Raw genomic sequence first — 6,052 nt, 5'->3', positions numbered from 1 at the left:
CAAAACATGTTAGATGTCCTAACAAAGCATTCTAAACATTTCCACAACATGAATTTTAAAAAAAATATTTATATGAAATTATGAAGCATCATAGTTAGATTGTGATTTTTGATAGCTTTTAGTCGTGCTAGGTTTCATCTTAGCAAACTAGACACTTTGTATGTCAAGTAGACTTTACTCAATATGTTTTTTAATAATCTTTTTAGCATTACATTCTTTTTTTAAAATTTAATTAGTTCTAGTTTACTTGTGATTTAAATTTTTGTTGTTGAAAAGTGTTACAGTACTATTTATTACCTTTAAATGATGATGCGTTGTTATTGCTTTATTCAATTATAGATTTTAAAATATCATTAATGAGAAATCCTAATGACTACAACACTGCAAAAATGTTACAATTTTCTTGACATTATTTCTCAAAAGATTAAGCTTTACGTATAAAAGAATATAACATTACACAAGCTTTACAATTTCATTAACTTAAGATTTGCTAACTATATCGCTTGTTTTTTTTTCAAATAAACTAATAAATTCTTTTTCTATCTTACCTTGTATGTTCAAGTATTTTAAATATTATAAACTTTTGTTTCTCTAGAAGAGGCTATTTGTGTAATAATAAAAAATCAATGCATTGTATAGACATGTTTGTTTTAAAGATGATTCAAGTATATAAAAATTGATATGTTTTGAAGGTAGTGCTTCAATTTACTTTAAGTTATTTAAAATCTAAGCAAATTTTAGTCTTTGGTGAGAATAAAATTGTAAATTTCTGTCCAATAATAAAAAAAGATATATATTTTCAATATTTGGAAGGGAATCTTTCTAGGTAGTGAAGGTTAATTACCTATTTTACTCGTAAATGTGTTGTATGTTTTATGGTCCCTTTTCCCATACAAAGTATTTAGCCTTTGTATATTACATTTCCTCTTTATGCATTTTGTAAGTCCATTCATGCATCCTTATATGCAGGCCAACGTACCATCAGCCTAGTGTACTCCATATGGCCAATCTACTCCATGTGGACAGTCTAGTCCATTGATAGGCCCATGTCCGAGTGATGTAGGCCCATCACACTATGGTTGATCAGCCTACATCGCAAACATCGACTAGACCCACTCCGCTCCCTCACGTCCAACTTCACCACGCCGTGACATCGTAGGGTGTTTGGGGGTTCTATTAGATGTAGTAGTGGGGGTGGGGGGGTGAGAACGGTGCTTGTGCTTTTTTTGGAGAAAGTATCTCTAAGTCTACCGAGATATCTCTCCAGTGAGGGGGCTCATCATCCACTCATTTTGACACTACAAGAGGCAAGGCCATTAATCACATTTTTTTTAATGCTTTAGAACTAAGCTTAAAATCCCCTAAACGTCAAAATACGCGTCAAAATGGAAACGTTGGAATAGGCGCCGAAACAAGCACCGAAAAAAGTAATTTTACCATGTATTTTTCGATGATTTTTTTGACTGTCATTCTGACTTTGATTCTGACTGATATTTCAACTCCGATTTTTACTGGCATTTCGACACTTATTTCGATTGACATTTAGACGCTCTTTTCAACGGATACCGGAAACTTTCGACGCTATTTTTGTTGGATGCAGGAAACTTTTGACGCCATTTTTGACGGATGGAGGAAACTTTGGATGCTTATTTCGACACATGCAGGTATTAAATATTTTTTTGGCATAATGGTGTATCCAGCTGCAATCTTAGCTGGATGCACCATTATGCCAAATTTATAGAGTACCAAAAGCAACTATACTCTGATGTGAAGAATGAAGCGAATTTGTTGAAAAAGTTAGAGAGAGTGCCATAACGTTTTCGACATTACAAAGTAGGTACACAATTCACACAAGTGCAAACAATGGCCAAATTATATTGCAAGATGTGAAATTTACATATCAAGCTCTGACAAGATAAGCTAAAATTGAAATTTACATATCAAGCTCTAACAAGATAAGCCAAAATTTACATACAAGCTATAAAAGCTCAAACAAAGATGTGAGCTGACCAAAATATGTATGTACAAGAGGAAAGACATAGGCAAGGCCACTCTATGTGGAGCCCTCACTCAGGGTCAGGCATTGGTCCCTCTGCGAAAACCATACAAGACGCTTTTTTTGGTATACCAAAACAACGATCTAACATGACATGGCAAAGCAAGTATACAAATCATAAGGTTAAGGCTTGCCGCACTTACCATATCTGTGATGCGCCCTCAATTGAGGTTGGCTCCTTCTCACTCAAGCTTCTCCAAAAAAGAAAGTATGTGTTATGGGGTAGCAAGCAATGTCCGACCAACCACTTGATTCTAAAAGTACCAAAACAACAAGATAAGCATTGATACTTACAAAGTAGACATAACATCAAATGAAACATTCAAGATAATTGTTGATACTTACAAAGTAGACATGGAATGCGTCTGCTTCTCCTCATTCCAATCCTCGGTGCTCATGTACCAAGGCTTCTCACCCCCTGCCTTCACTCTCCTGGTCTCATCTCCCCGCCAATGTTTCATGACATCCACCATGTGGTCCTTTACCCATCTTATGGGGACGACATCACTACCGCCGTCCGGCTTGTACTCATCCTTGATTTGATTTATGACTCTATCTTTCTTAGCTTTATCCAACTTTTGCCATAAAGTCACAAAGTCATTTTCAAAGACAATGTGGCAAAGCTCGCGGGATGCGGCTCTTCATCTCTTGCCTGATATTATCTAAAACCACATTGCCATTGACAATTGTGTAATATTTTTCTCCATCGGCGGGTGTGGGCTCTGTGTCGAAACATCGCGAGATGATCGCGAGCATGGAGTGCTTTTGGCGCTAGATGGGGAAGGACGTTCACGTTGTCGTGCCATGGCACGTCTATGGTGTGAAACCATGCATGTGAGGCCATCAAATGCAAATCCAGATGCATGGGTTAAGTGCCATGACGAGTCATTATATGATGCCATGTACATATGTTCATATTGTAAATGAGGTTCAATAAGACGAGCTGAGGCTGAGCCAGATCTAGGAGTTTTTGTATATGAGTGTGGTGGGTGATGGTTCTGCTGTTAGTCAGAGCTCATGGGTAAGTTAGAAACATCCAGTTATATATGATGGTATGAGTGGCACGCCAAAGGGATAAGTTAATGATGTTAATGGCTTCCCATGTGCATAATGTGTAGTAGCTTCTTAATGGTATCGATGGGTCAAATTAGTGAATACCTCTTATGGAATGCAAACATGAGGGCATGCCAATGCACAAAGGAATGCATTTATGAAGACATGGAGATATATTTGAGTGAATAATTGGGGGATTCTATAAATCACATGGTCGATATGATGACATTATAAACTATGGAGGCATTAAGAGCAATGGAGATTCAATGGGGCATTAGAGTGCCGAAGTCTTTATTGAATGCGGGGGATACAATTGGATGATCTACTTTGCATTGGGAAGCTTGCCTTAATGCCAAGGTTAGGAGCATTACACACCTTATTGAAGGAAGACTATAGTAAGGGATATTAAGGGTGGCAGCATACGTGGTATAAAAAGGAATACTTTTTTTTAATTATTGGAAATTACTGGATATTGTGCAAAATAGAAGCAAGCGCAGCCTTTTGGAAATGGGAATCCCGAATCTTGGGCTGCAAAAGGTGGTGAGGCGCCGCATTCCTTGCGGGAAAAAGAGAAAAAACCAGATTGTGAAGGGCGGCATATATCAGAGGGGGAGAACTCTGCAGAAAAGAGGAGAACCAGTGCATCTATCTACCAGTGAATTTTAAATGAAAGATATATCTACTGTTCACACCGTGTAGGTGCTAGAATTGAAGAGGGAATTGAGTACTATATTAAGAGATGCTTTCAGCTATTTCCATGTTTTTTCCATCGCGCAGTCTGCTGTGAATCGACTTTTGCTTTTCCACGTTTTCTCCATCGCGTGTGTGCTGAGGCAACTTTGAGATTAGCAAAAATAAAATCAAAAAGAAAATTCACTCGAAAATGTTCAGATAAGTGTTTTCTTTTTACTACTTCTTTCGATTTAGAAAAAGCGTATATCTCATAAATCCTTAAGGATTTGGAAAATGAGAAAAAGGCTTTGGAGAAAAAATTAAAGGCTTTGGAACTTGGAGAATTGTGGGAAAAAGGCATCAAAAATACATTCAAGCCGTGGGAAGTTGGTTTCACTTCTACTCGATCCAAATTTTGGAATTCATGAGCATGTTATAGTTATGCCGTATGCTATCTTTTGTTTGCATGATGTTAGAATTTAAAAGCAGGCTTTCAGGTGATAAAGGACATCTTGAAATGATGAAATCGATGACACTGGATGTATGGAATGTGAATGGTCACATGTATGTTGGAAATATTTGAAGGTTAAGCTATGCCTACATGTGATTGGCTTGAAGGATTTGGAAAAAGGAGCCAGTGAATCTATGCTTGGAAAGGGACAAGCACCTGGTATACAATTTTGTGCAATCATCAGGATGAATTCAAGAATGTATTGAGGTGAATTGTCACATGTATATGTCATTAAAAAATGGAGATGTCCTATACTCCTTGGAAAATTTTGTGTGTGAGTTTCCTTGTTAGATTTGGTATCTACTCTCACAGCTAGAAGTCTCGTACTTTCCTGGCTATACTGCACACATCACGACATCTTTTTGGTGAACCCGACGTGAAACTGCTGGGGTGAGAGTGTGGTGAAATATACAGGGAAGCTATGGCTGAGAATTCTGAGGGTCAGAGGGGGTTCATTTTGACCCTGGAGTTATGCAGATGTTTCAGATGTTTACCATGTACATGCAACAGCAGCAAGCTGCTGAGAGGGGACAAATTTCCACGACCAAAGCATTACAATCAATTGTGAAAAAGGTGGATCAATTTGATGGGAAGGATATCACAAAGTACCTACGCAATTACATAAAGGAAATGGAGCTAAACAGGGTGACTGAAGAGGATATGGTTCGAAGTTTTGAGCTGGTATGTGTTCCTGAAATAAGAGAGCGCATAAGAGGATTGCAGACAGCACATGGTGGCAGAAATTGGGAGGAGTTCAAGCTTGCTTTAAAGGACGAATATTTCATGGAGGATTCTGAGCGAGTGACCAAACGAACTTTCTTGGAATGGGTCACAAAACCTAAAATGGGAATTTCTGCCACAGAATTGCTAAGAGAGTTTGAAAAGCGCTATGCCCAGCTGTCAAGGATAGAGCGCACAACTTTGGACAGAGAAAAGACAGAGCTCTTCTTACAAGCAGCTGGGAAAGATCTCCAAGAGAAATTGGAAATCCTCCTTGAGGATAAGGATACAGAGCAGGGATTAAAGAGTGATTGGAATGATGTTGAGGATGCGGTCACCATGTTAGCAAAGCGGCAGCGGAGGAGGGATAAAATGGTGATGGGCTCTGCAACTCCTATAACTGCTGTTACTCCTGAGAATCTGCCAAAACCAGCTGCTACAATCCCAAAGGTAGAAGGGCCGATGGATGAGCTTATTAAGGGTATGCGTGACCTAAAATTGAAGATGTCCAGGATTGAAGAAAAGGGGCTATCATTGGGGCAGGCTTCTATGCAAAGGCCTCAAAGCAAAGAAGGGTTTACATATAGATGCATATGGTGTGATGACACAGAACATGCAAAGAAGGATTGTGCTAGCTATAAAGAAGCTCTTAAAAATCAACTTGTGTTTTTCAAAGATGGGAAAATCCATCTTACAGAGACTGGTCTTCCATTGAGTACAAACTTTGGGAAAGGAGGGATGAAAAAGCTGGTTGAGGATATGGCTGCTAGTCATGCCATTTCTATGGTTGAGGCAGCAACCTATGGATTAAAGGTTGATCAATCAAGGCAGGGATTTGAGAATGATGAAGATTATGAGAATGAGGATTTTTGGCCATCAACAATGGAATTAATTGCGTCAAAGAAGGTATCTAAGCAAGCTTTGCATGAGACAGGTGACTGTATACGTCTTGAGACTGGCTGGGAGGAGCCTGTGGATTCTTTATCTGTTCATGCTTACATTGCTAAATGCCAGAATAATGAGGCACAGGTAGAGGAGAA

This window comes from Cibotium barometz, chromosome 51 (genome assembly GCF_041138505.1).
Source record: "Cibotium barometz isolate CiBa-2024 chromosome 51, ASM4113850v1, whole genome shotgun sequence".
NCBI classification, from domain to species: Eukaryota; Viridiplantae; Streptophyta; class Polypodiopsida; order Cyatheales; family Cibotiaceae; genus Cibotium; species Cibotium barometz.
The sequence above is the reverse complement of the archived record's forward strand: the minus strand, read 5'-3'. Positions refer to the sequence as shown.